The 23,028-nt window shown below is 35.1% G+C and overlaps 1 protein-coding gene across 21 annotated transcripts in view; it reads right to left on the bottom strand.

The window, feature by feature from the left end:
- RALYL (RALY RNA binding protein like) overlaps nucleotides 1-23,028 on the bottom strand; it is a 757,987-nt gene that overhangs the window by 700,438 nt on the left and 34,521 nt on the right. For 2 of the 21 annotated variants that reach the window (XM_025395089.1, XM_025395097.1), the window contains exon 3: nucleotides 4,037-4,142. The exons of the other annotated variants lie outside the window; for them this stretch is intronic. The gene's annotated coding sequence lies outside the window, so the exon portion shown is untranslated. The remainder of the gene's footprint in view (nucleotides 1-4,036; nucleotides 4,143-23,028) is intronic. 21 annotated transcript variants of the gene reach the window in all.

Here is a 23,028-nt window from a genome sequence, read left to right as displayed (position 1 = left end):
ACATCTGCATATCCTGCACGTGTACCCCAAAACTTAAAAGTTGAAGGAAAAAAGAAAAAATATGGATTCTAATATTTGTAAGACCTCCTCCATACAGACTTTTTTTTTTTGAGACAGAGTCTCCCTCTATTGCCCAGGTTGGAGTGCAGTGGCACAATCTCGGCTCACTGCAACCTCTGCCACCTGGGTTCAAGCAATTCTCCTGCCTCAGCCTCCTGAGTAGCTGGGATTACAGGCATCAACACCATGCCTGGATAGTTTTTTTGTATTTTTAGTAGAGATGGGGGGGGTTTCACCATATTGGCCAGGCTGGTCTCGAACTCCTGACCTCGTGATCTACCCGCCTTGGCCTCCCAGAGTGCTGGGATTACAGGCATGAGCCAACGCGCCAGGCCCTCCATATAGACTTTAGTCCAATTCACTGATCACATTCAGCAGCTGGAAAGCCTACCACATTCTCTGTAAACAAGCAGGATAATCAAACCAGGAGGAAGCAGATACTATAAAGAGAAAGAAAAAAAGACACATGGAAATAACAGCAATAATACTGACAACACACCTCACTGTAAACTTATCAGAATGAATTCATTGGAAAAATATATGGAGGGGAGGTACTTGTGTGTGTACACAGGCACTCATGTACACGTGTGTATGTGTATGTTTTTTTTCAGTGAGCAAAGTACTATAACAAAAAATGTCCAAAATACATATATATAAAAGTATATATATTTAGAAATGACAGTACATCTGTATTATTTTAACACACATAGGGAAATATTAAAATTAATATTTAATAGAATTTTTCCCTTTTAATACCAAGGGAGGTAGGGAAAGAGGTAGGTGTCTGCTGACTCTGTTTATAAACCTATTGCCATTATTTTATTCTGAAGCTATGTGTATCTATTGCTTTTTTAAAAGAATACACCTTTTTGTAAATAGTGCTGTTACTGGGATATAGTTCATTCTCAAATGTGAGCTTTTAATCGTATCTTTTCTATTCCTGCCTGTTAAAAAGTCTATAGCTTAGCTGGAAAGTGTTTTAAAGTTACTGATTAAAAAGTTCCTAGAAATGCCTAATTCAAGTTGGTCTTTCCATGAGAACTTTTTAAATCCATAATGCTGAAGTATAAAGACCTCTCTCCTTCAGAAATGCAATAGTACATCCTGTCTGTTTTATTCATGTGGAAATGAATTCACATATTTCACCTTGTGACATTTCTTCTATCATCTTGAAGAATGAAAGTTCCCCACAAGAATGCATGTTCTTTGAAGCTATTTATTTCTTAGTAACAATGTTGCACTTAATAGGCATTCAATAAATATCTGCTGATTAGAATCGATCGCAAGAAAGAGGCCAGAGTTTCGATATTCTAGATCTCAGGAAGTGAAGAGTTCAAAAGCAGCAATACCTCAATTGACATTAATTGGAATTTTGGAAGGATCAAAGCTAAAGAGAATTTCAAATAGAACGATTTTCTAGAAAACCCAGATTTCACATGATTTAATTTTTAAAAAACAATTAACTTATCAAAACTATAATTGCTTTTCAATGTTTTCCCTTTCTGTTTTATCTAAATTTATAGACTGTGGGAAGTTTTTGTTACTCATTTGTCTCAATTCTGGTTTAGAAAGTATATAAATTTAGTGTGTCTACAGTAACATTGGCAAACAGTGACAAATAGTATTTAAAAATTTAGTCATTGCTGTCACTGATTCTTCCACAATGAATTAAAATATTGGCTTTCTATTGTTGGTCTGTCACTTTTACTATGTAAATCAATTTTAAGGAGAAAGTACCAAATGTGATGCAGTACTTTGGCACACACACTAGAGCCGGAGTGTCTTTTATTTATTTATTTATTTATTTATTTATTTATGTATTCGAGATGGAGTCTCACTCTGTTGCCCAGGCTGGAGAGAAGTGGCGTGATCTCGGCTTCACAGTAGCCTCCATCTCCCGGGTTCCAGCGATTCTCCTGCTTCAGCCTCTTGCGTAGCTGAGATGACAGGCACGCACCACCACGCCCGGCCAACTTTCGTATTTTTAGTAGAGACAGCATTTCACCATGTTGGCCAGGCTGGTCTGGAACTCCTGACCTCAGATGAACTGCCTGCCTCGGCCTCCGAAATATTAGGATTACAGGCGTGAGCCACTACGCCCAGCCAAGCCAGGCGGTCTTAATGTAAACCCTGGCAGCTACTATCTGAGTGATTTTGAGTAAGTTATTAACCTATGTCTCAGTTTCCTCATCTGTACAATGGAAATGAGGTAACTACTCTGTGATAATGCCATAGAGATTTAATGGTCTGAGACACGTAATGGCTAGGCATTGTATAAACACATGTAGCTATTTTAAATTATTAACTGAGGTATATTTTTCTACTTAAGCATATTACAATTTGATTTTGTTATATTTCCCAGTTCTGAGATAATAGAAAATGACCCAAATTTATTCAATGCATGAGGGGGCTCAATTATATTTATCAAGTTATGTTTATTTGAGTTGTCCATGGATGAATTATAAGCTATATAATTGTTCAGTTGGTGAGAATTTCTCCTGTTCTCAATAATAAAAACATCATAATTTTTAAGGCATTCTCTGTATACCTACTAACTATGGAATTGTCAAGCCATACACCAACAGGGGGAAAACTAGCAATGTGATTATGTAGCCTCATGCCATTTTGATGCATAGTTCACTGGCACCTATAACAGAAAGTTGCTGTACATCTTAGGTCATTTCGGTGCCTAAAATGGTATAAGATGTCTTTACCTCCTTGTCAGCCTAGGTAAAGCCCCATGGTTCACAGTAGAACCACTAATTCTGAGCCACAACTTGTAAAACTCGTAACAAGAAACAAGATGCATGCTATAGATTGTCATAAAACTAGATGGTGTCCAATTCATTAAATTAATTACAGATCTGGAAGTCACAAACTGAGTGTGAGCAGCTGCCACCATCCTGCTTTCTGATTGCTGTCACTCTGTGCCCACATGGATGTGCTGACTCCTACTAAGCTTGATGGAAGAAGCTCTAAAATTTCCCTCTCCTCTCTCATACCCTACCACTACAGCCTTCAAAGGGCTTGACTTTTCATCACTTTTCCAATCTTCCTCCTTGCTTCTCTGCCAAGCTCAGTAAACACACCTCTCTGGTCCTACTCACCAGGTTCACCATGAATTTCAAGATATAATAAAATAAAAAGTTTCCCTCTACTAAAAATTTGAATATCACAGTTATAAGGTAAGTAGTAGCTGGTTGCTATATGCTACAGTTCAGGCAGCAAATGTTAACTGTGCACCTAGGATGCATGTGGCATCATGAAATGCTCTAGAAATATAAATATAAACAAAGTCTTCCCTCAAGAAGATTTGAGTCTTTGGAGAAAAAAAAATCTGTATACATATATAATACATATGTATAGACAGATATGCAATGAAAATATTTACAGCAAAATAATTTACCTCATAATATGTATAGGATCAATTTCTGGGCATCATCAAAGAAATATTTTATAAATATTTCCCAATTTTTAATTCATTAATGAATGTCACACTGTCTGAAAAAAACTGTGTACCTCACTTCTGATAATAGACCATTATATTTTTATGAAGGAGAAAGTGTGGGTCATTCTACAAAATATTTTATGCTTATTAAATGATTTACAAGCAATTCAGTTTAACATTATGGTTATCAATTTCTTCTTATAGATTCACATTTTATGTTTTTAAGTTTTTCCAGTTTTTTCTTTTTTCTTTTTTTGTTTTGTTTTTGTACTTTTTTCTTCTTTTATTATTCATATCTTAATAGTTGATTTCCAATTACTTTCATTTTTTAAAAATCTTTGGCCTCTTTTGGTATATCTTTCTATTCAACTTCCTGATTTTATCAACTCTTATATCACATCCTTAATTCATATCCTGAGTTTTTAAATTTCGAATTTGAAAAGTTCCTTCACATATGCAAATGTTTAATATTTCTTCTGAGTTGTGGGTTGCATTTGGGAATTTTAATCATCAGATAAAAAGACTTACTTTTTGTTTTCTTCTTACAGTAATGGTGTTTGAATACAGCCTGATGTTCCTCTATTTATTTTAAAATATCTGAGTGTTTTCTGCACTAACAAGAAAATTGTTCTGTCTACGAAAGAGGAATTTGAATTTTATTGTTGTTGATGTCAATAGAACTTTTTTTTTTGGTGTAATAAAATGTATTTTAAAAAAATATTTCCAGAAAGGGAGTGGTAGGTCAATGATTTTCAGATACTCATTCCTTTCTTTAGTACCTCAAATTTCTACTAACTGCTTATTTTCTTTCCTTCACCTCTCAGCCTCTTAGAGATTCTCCCGATGAGGCAGTGCATACCCAAGACTGTCACCTCTGCTCTGCGTAGCTTTAAGACTCTTCCTTAGGATTCTCTAGCACACAGCGGTCTCATCCACCAGCTGCCAGACCTGTTCTCAGTACTGTTCCCTCTTTTCTTGGGAGTGATCTTATTTATGTCCAGTCACCACGAGAATCCTGCTGCACTCCCCTCTTCACTTCTCTCTCTGCCTCCACTGGTTCCAGCATAGGCTTTGGAACTGGCTGTGTAGGTTTCCTGTAACTTATTTCCCATTTAGAAGTATCTTGAAATGTGCAGTATTCTTGGTCTGCTAATTATTCTGTAAGCTTGCTTGAAAAGAGTTTTATTTACTCTCCTTGTTGATTTTTCCGTAGGATATTTGGAGAGATCAAATTTTGACAGCCATCATTATCCTACAGGAACCTAGATGGTTCACCATCTAAGAACCAAATACATTTATTTACTAATTAGGTGCTAATTAAGTAAATTACACTACACCATATTATTTCTTTCAGCTTAATAAACTTTTATTGAAGTACACATCACCTCCCATCATTTTATTACATTCTACCTGTGTCTGAAGCATGAAATCATTTTCTTTTGGTTTCCAGCTTTTTCCTTTGCATTCTTATTAGGTGTCACTTCATTTTTTGACACAGTGGAATAATATCACTGCAGTCACCTCATGAAGATATTGACTGGAAAAGTATACTGAGTGATGGGAAGGCCACGGTCCTTACAATGTCTGTGTCTGGCATACACAGAGCAATCTTTAAGTTCCAGGGTGCTCTTTCTGCATCTCTTTTCCTTTCAGCGCAAATTCTAGTGTCTTGCTTTACTAGACACATAAGGTGGCAACCCAATCACATGACTTGGCCAGGATCATTATAGAATACAAAAGGTGCCTATCATATGGGCAGATTCAAACTCTATTCAAGCAAGCACCACTGAATGGCAATAAAGGAATTCCATAAAATCCTTCCTGGGGGGAAAGGTCGTTTAGCAAAGGCTGTGAATCTAAATTATTGGTAACTGTTCAGCTGATGAAAAATATTTTATTCTTAAACAATTCACTGCCTGTGCTTAACATAAATTTTGATTACTGTAATTTATGTATATCATTTCTTTGTGATCCTGAGTTACTTTATATCATTGGACAGATGCAAAAACTTGTTGATAAATATGTGACTAAAAACACATTGGTGCTCTCATCTTTCCAAATATGTCTTTAGTTCATTTTTAAAAATGTAATATATACATTGCAAACTATCTTACTCAAGTTGATTATACTGGATGTGGTATAATTAAACTATCTAATGTCCTAATAAACAATGAAACATAGCCACAAGAACAGCTTTAATGAACTGGAATCATGTTGGTGATATGTGTAATCCCACCACTTTTGGAGGCCGAGGTGGGTGGATCACAAGGTCAGGAGATCAAGACCATCCTGGACAACATGGTGAAACCCGGTCTCTGCTAAAAATACAAAAATTAGCTGGGTGTGAGGCACGTGCCTGTAATCCCAGCTACTCAGGAGACTGAGGCAGGAGAATCGCTTGAACCAAGGAGTCAGAGATTGCAGTGAGCCGAGATCACGCCACTGTACTCCAGTCTGGTGACAGTGTGAGACTCCATCTAAAAACAAAACAAAACAAAAAACAAAACAACAACAACAACAACAACAACAAAAAAGAAAGGCATTGGATAATATTTAGCAACTCATATCAATGTAGTTTCACCCTCTTTGAATTGGTGACATAGTGTGTACTAAAAGTATTGCTAACTATCAGATGCTGTGTTTAGGTTTTAGCATCTCTGATAAGGTAACCTGTTGATATTCAAGACTCCAATTCTGGATTTCTTCTTCCATGATTTATATTACTGATATATGAAAATCTTGCAGGACATTCTGAGGTTATCTTCCGGCCATGCCAACTTCAAATTGACTTCAAATTACAGAAACAAGAAACGGTTTAATACAAATTTAGGAGAACAGACACAAATTCAGAACTGAAGTCACCTGTCTTACTACATTTCAAGGAGCCATAATTGGCAATCTGAAGTATAATTGGTACATGAAGTAAAAGGGGAAGATTTCAAATCTTATATTGTAGAAGAGGAGAAGGTGATAATGAATACCTATGTCTAAAGTGGTTCAGCTGCCCCGAACCAGTTTGTCTAACTGACTTCTTAGCCTGTATTTCAACTTCATCTGAATATTTGTGTATTTTGCTACAAATTCTTAAAATGAAAATAAAATTGCACTTGTCAAGTACGTTTCACATTATAATTAGATAAAAAGAGATTCTGAAGAATGCAAACTTTGAATAACAATTGTTATAAAATATTCATAATAAACAAAATGGAAAATGCCACTTAGAATAAAGCAAAACATTTCTATTTGTAACATTCTGCAATTCAGTAAATAACGAAGTACAGTTGCACGTTCTCTTGGAAAATTGATTTTAAGATGTTTAAAATGTTTAAAAGGTGGACAGGTGAACAGAAAGGAAAGGGCATTCCAATGAAGGGAAATAGCTCAAAAATGGTGGCACTTTCCAGAGAAGGAAACTCAAGCTTAAAAAGGTTACATAACTTTCCCAAAGTCACCCGGCTGAATCAGTTATGAAACATGCTTTTTAAAATAAATCTCTATCTTAACATTAAAGATCAAGTACTTAATTATTATATCACATTGTATCCTGGTCATCAGTTTAAGCTCAAGGATTCAGGTTGAAGAAGCCTTGCAAGATGATGTTATTTCTGCTGAAGATGTGAAAAAGAAGCATGTCATTTTCTAATATAGAATAAGAAAATATACATATAAATGTATCCTTTATAGAGTTTTTTTATAAAAGATACTATTTTTATTTGAGCCAAAAGACAAATGGACATATAGGCTAATATGCCAAAGCTAAGAAATGACTGAGCAAAGAGGAGAAATTAGCAAAGACTAGACCCTTGAAAGTGTGTGAACAATTTAACTGTGGATTTTTTTCCAAAAATGCCTAATGCACTGAAAATTATGGGAGTTATCTGGCTTTCCTTATGATATTCATGTTTATACTTCATTCCACAGAGAGATACCAAAAGATAAATAGGTAAAAGAGATGCCAACAAGTAAGAAAGGAAGACAAGACAATCAAAGGTGCATCATCAGGATATTACAGACAAAAGAGACTGAAAAGCTCACTGCACATCCATAGAACAATAGCTGGCCATCTACAAGTTTCACATTTTTTATCTGAAGCACAGAAAGAAAGGAAATCACCATCCAAAAGGTAACAGAATACGACTAAGAGTTTAAGATGAAACATGATATTTTCAAGAATTTTAGTAGCAGTGCTAGGATAAATTAAAGGGAAAAAGACAGAAGGAAACAAGACCAACTGGAAAGTTACTGAACTATCAATACCTACAAGACCTGAGATTATGATAATGTTGGTCCAAGTGAAGGAAAAAGAATGGATGGAAGAATGAGTGGGACTTGCTGAGGTTGGCTAAGGCAAAGAAAAGGAAAGTTCACACAAAACTCCAGGGTTTTCAGTTTGAAGGGTTGGAAGAATGGAGGTGGCAGAGTTGTGATTAAGAAGCAGTACTAGTCCTTGCTTTCTGCTGTCTCAAATTAAAAAGGCAAAGATTAATTCCAACTCTACTCAGCCCCAGACCTAAAGCAGACCAAGGCTGGGATGAGTGAAGTGCTTTGGGGTGGGAGTTAGTCTAGCTCCCTCACACTAGTGACAGTGTTATGGGTATACCTAGAACCCAGATCTGCAATAGTAATCAAATGTCTCCACCAAATGCATCAGATTTTTTTTTCCTACAAAATAGAAGTTTTTGTTTTCTCTGAATATAAAAATTCATCATGTATAAAATGTAAATATAGGCTGAATGCAACTCTGTAATCCCAGAGCTTTGGGAGGCCGAGTCGGGAAGATGTCTCAAGGCCAGGAGTTTGACACTAACCTGGGCAATGCAGTGAGACGTCATCTCTACTAAAAAAAATTAAAGATTATTTGGGTGTGATGGTGCACATCTGCAGTCTTAGTTGATTGGGAGGCTAAGGCAGGTGGATCGTTTGAGCCCAGGAGTTTGAGGTTACAGTGAACTATGATTTTGCACCACCACATTCTAGTCTGGGTGGCAGAGCAAGACCTTGTCTTTTAAAAACAAACAAACAAAATACAAATTTTAAAATGCAAATGTAGAAAAGAAAGAAATTATATCTAGAATATGCGAAAGGATTCTTCCATATTCAGAAATATTACTATACCACTTTTAATGGCTGTTTTATTATATTATACAATATAACATAATTATAATTCTACAGTAATATGATCACTTTATAAGATATTAATATAATATAATCACACATTCATATTATATAGTTTTTTTAATTTACAGATAAAAGTTTTATACAACACATATATGCCTACCATCTCTCTTCAAAACAACATGAAGTTTTGTTTTTAAGTATATTTACATGTAGAATGACTAAATCTAGTTAATAAGATTAGAGTCATAAGCATTACCTCACGTAGTTACCGTTTTGTGGTGAGAACACTTAATGCCCACTCTCTTTGCATTTTTTAAGAATATAATATGTTGTTATAATCACCACATTATAAGACAGGTCTCTTGAGCTTCTTCCTCCTATCTAACTGAAATTTTGTGTCCTTTAATTTTAAAAAATAGTTTTGAATTGGATAGGCTAAAATGGGTATCTCATTATCATTTTATTTGTACTTTTTAGATTATTAGCAAGTCTGAATACATTTTAACATTTTATTGTGTATAGTAACCATTCATCTCTCACTATGTTGAACACAACTTTCACAGTTATTTTTCTTTCACCATGTATATGTTATTTCATAGCAGAAAAGTTTGAAGTTTTTATATAGTCAAATTTGTCTTTTCCTTATGGATTTCTGTCTTCGGCATCATTTACTGAAAATCCCTCTACATTCTAAGTCACCCAAATTTTGGGTTATTTTCAGTTTTCATGATTAAATCTCTCATTCACCCAAAATTTATATTGATATAAAGAGTGGAGTACTGACCAGACTTTTCTTCCCCCAAATGATTAGCTGGTTTTAATAAAGCCTTTTTTGGAATAATCTGCCTTTTCTATGATGACCTTAAATGTCACCTTTTTTATTTATTAAATACTTATATACCAGATATCTTTGACAAATCCCATATTACTATATTTGTCTCTCAGTTTCCTGATCTGTACTCAACTTTTCTGAATAGGAAGAGCAGTCTCACCCAAAATCCTAGATATTTAACTACCTTCTCATGCACAGGGCCTGGTATATGGTAATTATTCAATAGATGTGTACTTGAAAAGGATGTAATGACTACTTTGAAAGAGTCTGATGGACAGTGATAACCCAACAACTACAGAGATATTTGCAGATGTAAACATGTAACTTAAAGTATGTAAGAAATAAACAGAACTCTATATATTTTCCTAGGTTTGTCTAACCCAAGAAATATGTTTTAAAAACAGAAAAAGTAAAATCTTTAAAAATGCCTTCCAGCCCTCACCGGGAGTCATGGTTACAGCCTCCTTACTGGTTTTCTTCTTCCCAGTGTGGCCCCTTTCATGGCACTGTGCTTTATGTTCAGAGTGAACACAGAGAACAAATATGGCCAGTTTTTCAATAATATAAGGTCATCAACAGTATCTCAATAACTATGGAATGTATTGTAACCTTTCTTATATATGATTAATGTGAATACATTCATACAATATTTGCTAATACATGTACCTTTTTCTCTAGCTGTATTTCTTGCTTCAGTCAATTTGAAAACTATACTTTTCCCCATGCCGTGTCATGGTTCTTAGTCTTTTCTCAAATCTGGACAACTATGCATTCTCTCATCCATCCAACATTTCTTTATCTTCTAGTCTCACTTCTTATACAAAGCCTTTCCTTGGAATTTCTAAGTAGAAAGGATACAACTTCTTTGATGAGCTGACTGTGTTCTTATGCCTGACTGCCACAGCAACTGTAAGATTCCATTGCAATTGTTTAGTTAAATGTCTTCTCTTCTGGAGAAAGTCTGGAAAGGCTGAAGCTATTCTTTTGCTCTTGGCATCCCTAATATCTAAAAGAGTGTTAGTATTTAGAGGCTCAATATATATGTGAACAGAGGCAGTGTAGCATAGAAGTCAAGAGCATGGGCTTTGGAATTAGAGAGGGCTGGGCCTAAGTACCAACTGCACTATTTAATGGTTGCTTGACTTGAATCATTTCTTTATTCCCCATGAGACTCTGTTTCCTCATCTGTAAAATGTGGGTGATAATAACAAACCTGCAAGAATATTATTAGAATTAAGTGAGAAAATGTAGAGAAAGGACTTAGCACAGTGCTTGGCATATAGCTATACTAGTATAGCTATACAAGTAAAGAGTAGTAACAAGTAGTGTCCATAGTAGTAACTATACTGGTATGAAAGTCAAAAAACTTAAAGCTCCATTTCTTCAGGACTTGTAAGACTTCTAAGGAGAATAATTAGAGTAAGTTATCATATAACTAATTGATATTTTAACTAATGTAAATAAATAGGTTTTTAAATACCAATATATTTGCTCTTGTTCACATTATTCACAGGATATTTATAACTTTCATTAGTATATTAAATTTCCAGAAAGTTCTGGTTAATCATGTTATTTTATTTTTGTCATCCATATTAAACGAATAAATTTGTATCATCTTCAAAAATTCTCCTGCAATATTTATTATTTATTCTTAGGGTTGGTTGCAACTCTCCACGTACACATTGTTTTGAGAATTTCATAAAATATTTAATTAACTTATGGAATGAAATACACATTTCTTTAATTATATTAGCTACCATAGAAGAATTTTTGTGAACTATTACACATGTATTTTTAGAAATCAGGAATTTGAAGCTATTTCTATGTTTATATGTAGTCTATTGGCACTAGTGGATTTTCAACAATTAACCCTATATATGAGGACTACATGAGATTAAGCTTTGTTTGTTCAAGTATAAATTACTTCATTTATTTGTTATTTATATCCTACCTACTTCTCAAATTAATTAGGAGTGGCATCCAAGTAAAATTATGTATAAATATTATTTTAGTAATTTTCTATTTCACTTATATTACACTCAAGTTCTCAGGTTTTAATTCTACACACAATCTTCTTATCCTATATTTCAAAATCAGATTTATCAAGGGGAGAAAATCACTGCAGGTCAGAAGTATCTCAAGGTTACTTCCAACTATAATTTACCTTTCCTCTGTAAGTTCCATTCTCTTTCTTAACCTCAAAATATTTAATTATTCTCCAATTATTTATATTTTAAACCAGAGTTATCTTAACATTTAGTGAGATATGTGGGCAGCTACACAAATTACTATTATAGGCTGGAATGAAAAAACAGGACTGGAAGTTAATGTCAACTGTTTTGAAGTTACTGAGTCTCAGGACCCAAAATTGGAAATTAATATTTGGGATAAATAGTTCCAAGTTCTCTCCTAGTGGAAGAAATACAAGTAGCAATTGGTTATTGGTTATTTAATACGTGTTACCTTCTGTGCATTAGCACTTGTTCATCCTTTATTTTGCATTCTACATGTTCAAATATTGGTTATTCCTCAAGACTCAGTTCAAATTCCACTGACTCTGTGAAATCTTTCTTGTGTTTCTTATGATGACTCAGAGAAATGTATGCATGCATCTGTTATGACTCAGAAGACTTCCTATTTTCCCTTTAAGAAAGAGACTATGTTTCAGATCATGGTGTCTATCAAATAAACTAAAAGTATTACTAGCTTTACAAAATTTCCTCCCCAAAATGCCTGACTGATTGACTAAATGCATTTAGGTATGTATGCATGTATGAATGAACAGATGAATGAATAGCCTGAGATGAAATTCCATAAAAAGCTGGAGCCTGAGTATGGCAATGGTGCAGAAGTGCTTACATGCATCTTGAATGTGGGAATGTGATATGGTTTGGTTCTGTGTCCCCACCCAAATCTCACCTGGAAATGTAATAATCCCCATGCGTCAAGGATGGGACCAAGTGGAGATAATTGTATCATGGGGACAGTTTCCACCATACTGTTCTCATGATAGTGAGTGAGTTTTCAGGAGATCCGATGGTTTTATAAGGGGCTACCCCCTTCGCTCAGCACACATTCTCTCTCCTGCCACCCTGTGAAGAGGTGCCTTCTGCCATGATCATAGGTGTGCTGAGGCCTCCCAAGCCATACAGATTTGTGAGTTAATTAAACCTCTTTTATTTATAAATTACCCAGATTCAGGCATTTCTTCATAGCATCATGAGACCAGACTAATACAGAGTGTGCGTACAAAATGCAGCTTAGATGAACATTTCCATTTATATAGCAAATGATGCACTCTTCCCTACTATCCTACGACATATAGAGGTGTTTTCCTCTATCTGCCAGTTTTGGAGATTCTCTTCTACATACTGATATTCTTACCATTTCTAACCGTATACAAAAGTTGCAAGATTTTTATCAGTTGATACCCTTCATGTCTTGGATTAGTTCTCTTTTCAAGAATCTAGTACTACCTCATCTACCTATGGTTAAGTGTACCTGAATTAAAAGTGCCATCTTCTATGGTAGTAATTTCGCATGTGCTCTCTCACACACTTGAAAATCTATGAACCCAGGATGGAGCTTAAATTATTTAACTTGGCTTATTCTTGTGACTCTATTTCATAGCCCTCCTCCACCCTCATCTCCCATACTATGCTATTTTCTCTGACTGGAACATTAACTACCACAATCACATTTTTTTTTTTTTTTTTTTGCTAAACTATTTTCATTCTTTATGTCTTCACTTAACTAGCACTTTGGGACAAAGGAATTTCACTGAACATTTAAGAATAGGGGAGTATCTCTTCAATTCACTCCCTTACAGCTCTATATTGTTATTGAAGCACTTATCCCATTGTGTAATGTAACTATCTGTTTACCATTCTGTATGCGCCATGTCAGTGAGCCTTCTCTACGGTCTAGGAAGGTGTCTTTTAAATTCTGGTGGTAGATACAAAGCAGTTTTTGATTAATATTTGATAAATGAATACATAAATGCCATTTATGATAGTAATAACAATTTTAAAAGTCAGAGGAAAAATTGTTTTCTGAGACACATTATAATAATGAAACTGATTTCTAAGATTTAATTCATAGTACCTAATTACCCATAACTACTGTAATCATAATTAATTCTTAAGTTTATGTTATTCCTAACAGTAACGGGGGAGTCAGGGGAAATTGTGGATAAAGAAAAAATATCATCACATAGTGTGACTCTAATAGAAAGACTTGCAGATGAAATGCCAAAAAATCAAAATTTAAAAATAAAATAAAAATTTAATAGTGTAAGAATAAGATCATGTAACTTTTGTTTGATAAGTATTGAATGTACAATTTTTTGGTAGTACCTACAAACAAATACCTGTTCAATTCTTTCTCAATGAAACTGTTAATAAGACTGAGCTAGCAAGAACTGTACACAAAGATTTTACAGTCATTATCACCCAGAACAGGGGCTTTTAAATATTTTTTACCAGAGCCTTTTTAAAAAATACATTTTTTTCATGCCGTGCGCGGTGGCCCATGCCTGTAATCCCAGCACTTTGGGAGACCAAGGCAGGTGGATCATAAGGTCAAGAGTTCAAGACCAACCTGGGCAACATGGTGAAACCCTGTCTCTACCAAAAATACAAAAATTATCGAGGTGTGGTGGCATGTGCCTGTAGTCCCAGCTACTCAGGAGGCTGAGGCAGGAAAATCGCTTGAATGCAGGAGGTGGAGGTTGCAATGAGACAAAACCATGCCATTGCACTCCAGCCTAGGCCACAGAGAGAGACGAGACTCTGCCTCAAAAAAAAAAAAAAAAAGAAAGAAAAAAAAAAGAAATACATTTTTTTCTGGAAGCCTACCATAGACAAAAATATAAACATGTACATACACACAACTGAATCGAATTCCATGAAACAATACCTAACCTATTGTGCAAAGTACTCCACTCCATTAATTCACTAATAACACATCAGCTGAGATCAACTAATAGATATTTATAGCAACACATTGACTGTGATTCACACTCCAAAAATCCTGTCCTGGAAGGAGGTCACTAAATATTAGTCACAATCCAACTGGATTTTTAATTTTGAAAATTGTTCTTAAACCCTGTATAGAGAGATTGGAACTCAACTTCAATGATAAACTCTATTTTTCAAACACATTCTACTACTGTTTTTCAAAAAAAATCTGAACTTTTCTAAAGCAGTCTTCAGCTAAGTACAATTGAAAGGGTAGTAGATATAGATGTAAATTCTCTCCCTTTTAAGCCACATTGCTTCCCAGCCACCATTTATTTTACACACACACACACACACATATATATACACACACACACATACACACACACACGCACACACACTGTAATCCCAGCTACTCGGGAGGCTGAGGCAGGAGAATCACTCGAATCCAGGAGGCAGAAGTTGCTGTGAGCTGAGATTGCACCACTGACCTCCAGCCTGGGCAACAAGAGTGAAACTCCACCTCAAATAAGCAAAACAAAACAAAACAACAACAACAAAAACCATAGTTTTCATATACTCTACGCCAGCAATCCCCAACCTTTTTGGCACCAGGGACCAATTTTGTGGAAGACAACTTTTCCATGGATGGCAGGGACGGGGTTGGTGGGGTGTAGATGGGGATAGCTGCAGGATAAAACTGACCCACCTCAGATCATCAGGCATTAGATTCTCATAAGGAGCTTGCAACCTAGATCCGTTGCAAGGGCAGGTGATGATAGGGCTCACACTCCTTTGAGAATCTAATGCCACTGCTGATCTGACAGGAGATGGAGCTAAGGCGATAATGTTCCCTAGCCGGCAGCTCACCCCCTGCTGTGTGGCCCAGTTCCTAACGGGCCACAGACCAGTACTGGTCCACAGCCAGGGGTTGGAAACTCCTGCTCTACCCATAATAATCAGCTCCTCTACTCCTTCCATTAAACTCACTAAAATACCTACTTCTCATTTCTTCTCACTCATTTATTCATCACAAAGCATATTGGTTCTACACATGTCAGACATGGGGTTGAGTGATAATAAGACATTAGAAATAAAGAGATACATAGTTTCCATCTTCATGCAGTACTCATTCTAGAGAAGCAGTCATGTAAACAAGTACACACATTTGAGACTGTGCTAAGTGTGACAAAGGAAATAAAGAGGACACCGTGAGGGTGGAAATCAGGAGTGGGGGCAGTCACACAAGTTTGAGGCCAAATAAAGCTTCTGTTAGTAGGTGGAATAAAATCTTAGACATCAAAAAGGTGACAAAATCAGTGGTGAAAAGAGCTAAGGAAAGAAATTTCAGGCAGAGAGAGGAAGAGCTAATATTCTGGGCAGAAATAAAGCTTCTTTTGAAAACTGAGAAAGACTCTGTGACTGAAATATAATCATTAAGAGGAAACAAGACAAGGTTGGAGAGATAAGCAGGAGCCAAGTTAGACAGGGCCTTGTAAGCCACTGCAAATAATCTGGATATTGTTCTAAGGGTAATGAAAATCTGCTGAAGGACTTAGCCAGCTTGTGACATGATCTGATTTGCATTTTGGAAGGATCACTTCTAACTGCTATGTAGAGAATGGATTAGAGCTTGTAAACGTGAAAGTCCAGCTAAGGAGACTATTTCAACAAATCCAGGCTACAAATGACATGACTTGGCCTAGGGTGGTGGCAATGGATACAGGAAAAAATACACAAAATTTCAACATATATTTTATGTAAGAATCTTAAGACTTCTGAATCAGAAAATAAGAACAAGGCAAAGAGAAGAATTAAGGATAACTTCTATCTATCTTGAGTAACTGGATGGATGGTGATGTCATCAACTGAGACAGCAAAGTTTAGAGGAAGGCAGACTCATCCATAACATCTGCAGATCCCAAGGCTTAGTTCCAAATGAATTTACAACATATGCTTAAGTGTTTTAAAAGTATTAATGAAGTGGCCAGGTGCGGTGCCTCACGCCTGTAATCTCAGCACTTTGGGAGGCCGAGGCAGGCGGAACACGAGGTCAGAAGTTCAAGACCAGCTTGGCCAACATAGTGAAACCCTATCTCTACTAAAAATACAAAAATTAGCCGGGGATGGTGGCACATGCCTATAGTCCCAGCTACTCAAGAGGCTGAGGCAGAAGAATAGCTTGACCCCAGAGGTGGAGGTTGTGGTGAACCAAGATCATGCCACTGCATTCCAGCCTGGGCAACAGAGTAAGACTTTGTCTCAAAAAAAAAAAAAAAAAAAAAAGTAATAATGAGGTTAATAATCCATTAAATAATGTGTTGTATCATTCTACACTCATAATAACACCTGGTAATAAACTTTATACTTAGCTTAAATATATAATTTTCATATTTCTTAGAATTTTGTGCAGGAGTATAGCAGCACAGAGAACACAGGCCCTTGGCCCCCAGCCTAAACCCTTTATTTTTCATACCTTGCTACATCCTTCTCAGCCAGCACCCTCACTCACATTCATTTGGACACTCCAATTTAAATATCCAGTTCTGTTCAGTCTCCCACCGGTGCAAATATCCACTTACTGAGCCTCAAGGCATTTTTGAGAATGAGCCTGGGGTTGAGAGCTATACAGAATCAAAAGTGGAAAATGGACCATTTGGGAAATTAACTCTTGGACTCAGGATACTTAGAGCTTGGTTCTGATGTGGAGGAAAACACTACCTTGCAGCGAGAATGACCATTTTGCCCCCAAAAGTGAGCTACAGCTGGAAGAAGTCACAGTAAGCACAGTGTCAAGGGTAGGGACCATTTTTATCTGTGTTTAAGGATGGTATTAGAGAAACAGAAGGATTGGAAAATATGAGAATCAGAATTTCTAACTATGTTAGGGTAAACTTAAGATATCTACACATACTCCGGTGAAGATATCCAGTAAGCTACTGGCCATAAGGATTTGGGATATCTAAGTAATGACTGAGTGTTGGGTACCTGGTTCCTTTTCATCTCAACTCCTATTGACATACTGGAATAATTTAATTCATAACACTCTGGTCTCACATTTTCTTGATCATGTTGAGTTTAATGATCTTCACACATTCATTTACTCATTCAGAAATATTTACTGATCACTTACTATGTGCCACTTCCCACAAAACTTAAAAAGTTTTACAGGACCAGATGTTGCAGCATCTGTGTAGCTTAAAATCATTCAACTTTAGCACCACAGGATCCCACGATTACATCCTGGAATCTCAAACTTCCTTCCAACCAAATACTCTGTTCTGAGAGCTACTAGAGAAAATGTTGCATTATATAGATTAAGGCAATAACCAATTCATGGTTTAATCAGAGTTCATGGTGCAACACCCTGCTATTTGGCATTCTTTCTGCATATCATTGCTCAGCTCTGTCTCCCTTTTCTTACAGTGAATATTCCAAACTTCTACCATCATCCTTGCCCATCCTTCCCTGTCATCCCTAAGTGCCACCAAAAATTAGTGTGTTAACACAGCAAAGATGTAACATAGAAAATCGAATGTGACAGGTGTTCAATAAATAATTGGTTCAATAAATTGGTTTATATGAATAAATTATTGGTTTATATGGATAAATTTCAACTTACCCTTGCAATCAACTTTTAATTTATTTTCTTTAATTATTGCAAGCATAATAGTAATTTACCTCTGTATACCATTCATCTTTCACAATGCACTATTTTGGAAATTAATATCAGCTCATGGGGGAACTGATATTAACGCAGCCATGAGATAGGTGATTAAGCAATGCTCATTTTACTTGCCCAATATCATAGGCATGGTATCCTTCTACTTCAAAATATTTACAATAGTCACAAGGATAGATATTTAAAATAAATTATAATTACACTAAATAAATACTTAAGATTATGTATAAAACACAGCAACTGTCTGCTTTGTGTTATAAAACGACACTAGCAGACTCTAGAAAGATGGACCACACCAGAATCCCAAGACTACAGAATAGCTATTTCCATTCCATTTTTATTCCAGTGAACCTACATCCAAGTATAGGGATACTGAAACATAGGAGATATTAAGTTTTTCTCACTTTATTTTTAGATTTCCCTTTGTGTCATGATATGATTGGGAAAAAGACATTTATATCACGTGGACTTCTAGTATCTAATAATAACAGACAAGATTTATTTAGCATTACTGTGAACATTTGACATACAGTACCTTAATTTTTTAAACACCATTTTTGGAGTATATTTTTATTCCAATTTATGTTGACAAACCCCACATTTAGAAAAGAGAAGTAATTTGCATAAGGTCTAACAGCTAATAATCAATAAAGCAAGTATCTGAACCCAAGATTTCCCCAGAGCTTACAGAGTTAACTGTCATACTATGCTGATATGCTGACTTCCTGTCAAAGTGTATCCTGTCACCTCCAGTTCTGTGAATTCCTGAGCTATAACTACTTGTCTCTTCCACAAATGTGAAAACAGTATTACTTGCAATTCTTTCTCTTTGCGCACACACACACACACACACACGCTTTCCATTTTCCCATAAGATTAGCTTATTTTTTTAAATGTTGTTTATGATGATACCAAAATCTCCCACTGGAATTAATTAACTGATATTCTCTATTGCACTGTAATATGCAAAGTAATAAATGCCTTCTCAGATTAATAGCTGAAGCAAAACTAAGGTGGTTAATGAGTCTCAAAGCCTATTTACTTTGAGACAATAGTGATTATTGTTCTTTTACAGTCAACCATATCATTAGGAGGAAATACAAGAAAAATATATCTTACCTCACCTGAATGTGCTGAAAATAGTGTTTCTATAAAGTATTCAGCAAGACACATTCTAATACTACATGATATAAATATATTGGTAAAAATTTTTTAATGATTTACAGTTTGGTGAGGTTTACTAAGATAGTATCATTTATATTAATAAAGTAAATATATATGATAAAAATTTTAACGAAGTAAAGGAAATGAAAAATTTTCCTTATAGTAATAATGCACTCTTAATCATTTATGTATAACTTCCATTTAATGTTTCCAGTCTGTGGTTTACAAAAATTGTTCTTGTTTGACTTAATTGCATGAAACTCACTGCAAAAGAAACTCATATAAATGTCTACTTTCATCACCTGGGGGAAATAAAATATTAGCTAATTCGAAAGTTATTTCAAATGGTTATTATATGTACATAAAAATTATGCTCTGATGTAAAAGTCAGGAAGACATTTGGAAATGGGTTATGTTTTTTCTTGATTTTTATTATCACTTACCATAACCTTCAATAAAATTATTTAAAACCATGAGCCCTATGTCAATCATTTGTAAGACAAACTATATTTCCCAAAAGTTAGTGTTACTGGACAAGAATATTATCTGCTTTCCAGTTGTGGAAATATACCACGTTTTGCCATGTATATAAGGACTGGCCTTTAATTCACACCAAACTCATGCATGTTATGTCAAGCAAAATTATTCAAAAATATATACTTAGATACATGACAAAGCAAGTTACTGAATACATAAAAATAGTACAAATACCTTTATCTAGTCTTAAAGAACTTAAGATTCCATAATTGTTTACAACAGTAGCAGTATTAATCTCATAACTTAGAAATACAAAATTTTAAAGAGAGGAGTGAACACTATATTACCACACACAATTAGCTATCTTGGTATGAAGCACTGGTTGACCATATCCAAATTATGCAACTAAGGATGGTAAAACTTTGCTGAGTACCCTAGTAGAACATTCATTGACATGACTAAGGCAGGGACATCAGACATCTAAAAAATCGAACTGTTAGTGTTGTGATGCACAAAATATAAAAGACTCAATTTTCTTCAGTTTTACATCACAAGGCATAAGAACGTTTGTCCAATCTTTTATTATTGATTCATATCTATCTGTCTATCTGTCTATCTATCCATCTATCTGTCTTCTGTTATCATTATGTTTGAAGAGGGGAAAAGCACTAATTTTCTGCTTCCAATATCCTCATCTCCTTACCTTATAGGTCCTACTTTCTTGTTAGACCACGTCAAAATTATTATTACCCAATAATTTTTAGTATTATCATTTCTTTTTATTTCCTTTTACTCAGTTATGCTATGTTGCACCCTGCATTCTCATCCATTTCTCTGGAAAGAAATATGATTTTCTTTCCATTTTGTTACGCACTCACATACACACAACATGTCTCATTTATTTTTAAGTCACACTTAATATGAAGTGTGAGTGAAAATAGGCAAGAGGATCATTACACACACACACAAACAAAATTTATAAAGTATTAATACATACATTAGTCAATTTTCATACTGCTATAATGAACTGCACAAGACTCGGTAATTTATAAAGGAAAAAGGTTTAATTGACTCACAGTTCATCATAGCTGGGGAGACCTCAGGAAACTTAAAATCATGGCAGAAGAAGAAGGGGAAGCAAGGCACCTTCTTTACAAGGCGGCAGGAAGGAGAATGAATGCAAGAGGAACTACCAAACATTTATAAAACCATCACTTCTTGTGAGAACTCACTCTCACAAGACCAGCCTGGAGAAAACCGCCTCATAATCCATTTACCTCCACTGGGTCGCTCCCTTGACACGTATGGATTATGGGGATTATAATTCAAGATGAAATTTGGGTGGGGACACAAAGCATAACCACATCAGTACACAATCACAACTTTTCGTGTACATGTTTTTGTTTTTTTTTTTAGTTCACTGTAACTACCTTCAGGTTTTAGTTCTGCATCACATTATCCAAGAGGGTACTAAATTTTATAGTTTTCAGGATAACTTGAAAATGTCTCTGAAATATGACCCAGATGAGGGAAGTTCATCTTTGGAAGAGTTTAAAAGGAAAAACTTAATTTGGTATTGTGGCTACTACATCACTACATCAGCAGCCCTTCTGTGTATTATCCGTCCATTTGTTCCTTCATGAGAGTCATTCAGCACCAACCCTATGCTGGGCACTATGTTACAGTTTTTTAAAAGGTTATCATACGTCCTCAGGGCTTTGGAAATCGTGTGCTAGGTACAGAAAATCAATAAATTGACTGTTGAGGTAAGCTTCAGTGGAGCTGTGTACAGGTGTTGTAGGAGCTCACAGGACAGGCATTTAATTCCAATCAGAGTCGGAGTTAGAAACAGTCTCCAGAGGGAGTGAAACCTCACTGGAGTTCTGACCTGTACAGAATGAGGATTTTTCCTGATACCAGTCTGCATTATTTACAAAAAAAAAACATTGCACCAGAGTAATCTTTGTGAAAAAATTACCCTATTTCATGTAATTTTAAGGACGTATCTATCACATTTTAACAGCTCTGAACACAGGCCATATTTTGCAATTGAAGGCATGTCATAGTTGAATTGACAGCATTTTTCCTTTTAAGAAAATAATGGTGTATCTTATAGTTAATGGCATCTTCAGCTTGATGATATATAGGAAGCCATCATTCTGCAAGACATCACTTGGGCAGTATTTCTGCTGAGAGAGTGTAACTAGCCCTGACAGTTTCTCTGCAATTATATAAGGTTACTTCTCCCACTTACTCTCCACAAAGACTTAAATTCTCTTAATTTCAGCTATTAACTTGGAAATTGGCTTAAATAAATTGTCTATGACTAGTCTCTCTACTTGCAAACAATGGCTGCCTCTCATCCATAGTTTCCACAAATGGTGAAGTAAAATGTTCTAGAATATCTCTTCTAAAGACTAATTTTTTTCAGAAAATATGTTAAAACATTGTAAAAATAGTTTTAAATCACTTGAAAATGATAAGAAAAAAACATCTTAAATGTTCTCACCACAAAAATCTAAGTATGTGTGGTAGAGGATATGTTAATGAGCTTGATGTAGCCATTCCACATGTATGTTTTTTAAAAAGAAAACATCTTAAAACAATACTTAAAACTACTGGATCAATGAGGAGAACTAGTTTATGGAAAATTCTATTAGGCTCCTAGTTTTATCCTCAATCATCATTTTACAGCCTAGTTATGCAGATCATATTAAAGGCAGCCATTTTAATGAAAAAAACAGGTAGTGAGACAAAGTAATTCCAAGGATGATCTATTGTAAATATTCATGCATTCTGCTTTTCAGGTGGATTTGAGAATTCCCACTATGTATGGGCCATGTCCCACAAGCCTACAAAAATATGATACAGGTATAAAAGCCTTATGTTTCCAACTTTAATTCATAATTATTTTCCTTTCTGTGCAACACTATAGTGTCTAACCTTGTAGTGTTAAATACACTCCAGCTTTTTAACATTGTACAACTTGTCATCCTCTTCTGAAAACTATTTTATTTAAAATAGTCTAGGTGCACATGAGAAATCAAAAATAATACAGTTCAAATGTATTTAATATTTACTGTATTTAAAATATTTTAATATATGTTTACAAAATTCATTTTAATATGTATTTGCTAGATAATTTTTATTTTGGAAATTATAATCATTCTTTTTGACTAATAAAAAATAATGACATTAAATGGCTTAGTAGTTTCCAGAAACTAAACTCATACAGCAAATTAAAATGCAAACTGTGCTTGTCTGGTAAGATTATTCACAGGGAAACAAG

This window comes from Theropithecus gelada, chromosome 8 (assembly GCF_003255815.1).
Source record: "Theropithecus gelada isolate Dixy chromosome 8, Tgel_1.0, whole genome shotgun sequence".
Classification (NCBI taxonomy): Eukaryota; Metazoa; Chordata; class Mammalia; order Primates; family Cercopithecidae; genus Theropithecus; species Theropithecus gelada.
Note: the sequence above shows the minus strand (reverse complement) of the source record. Positions and strands in the feature narration are given on the sequence as shown.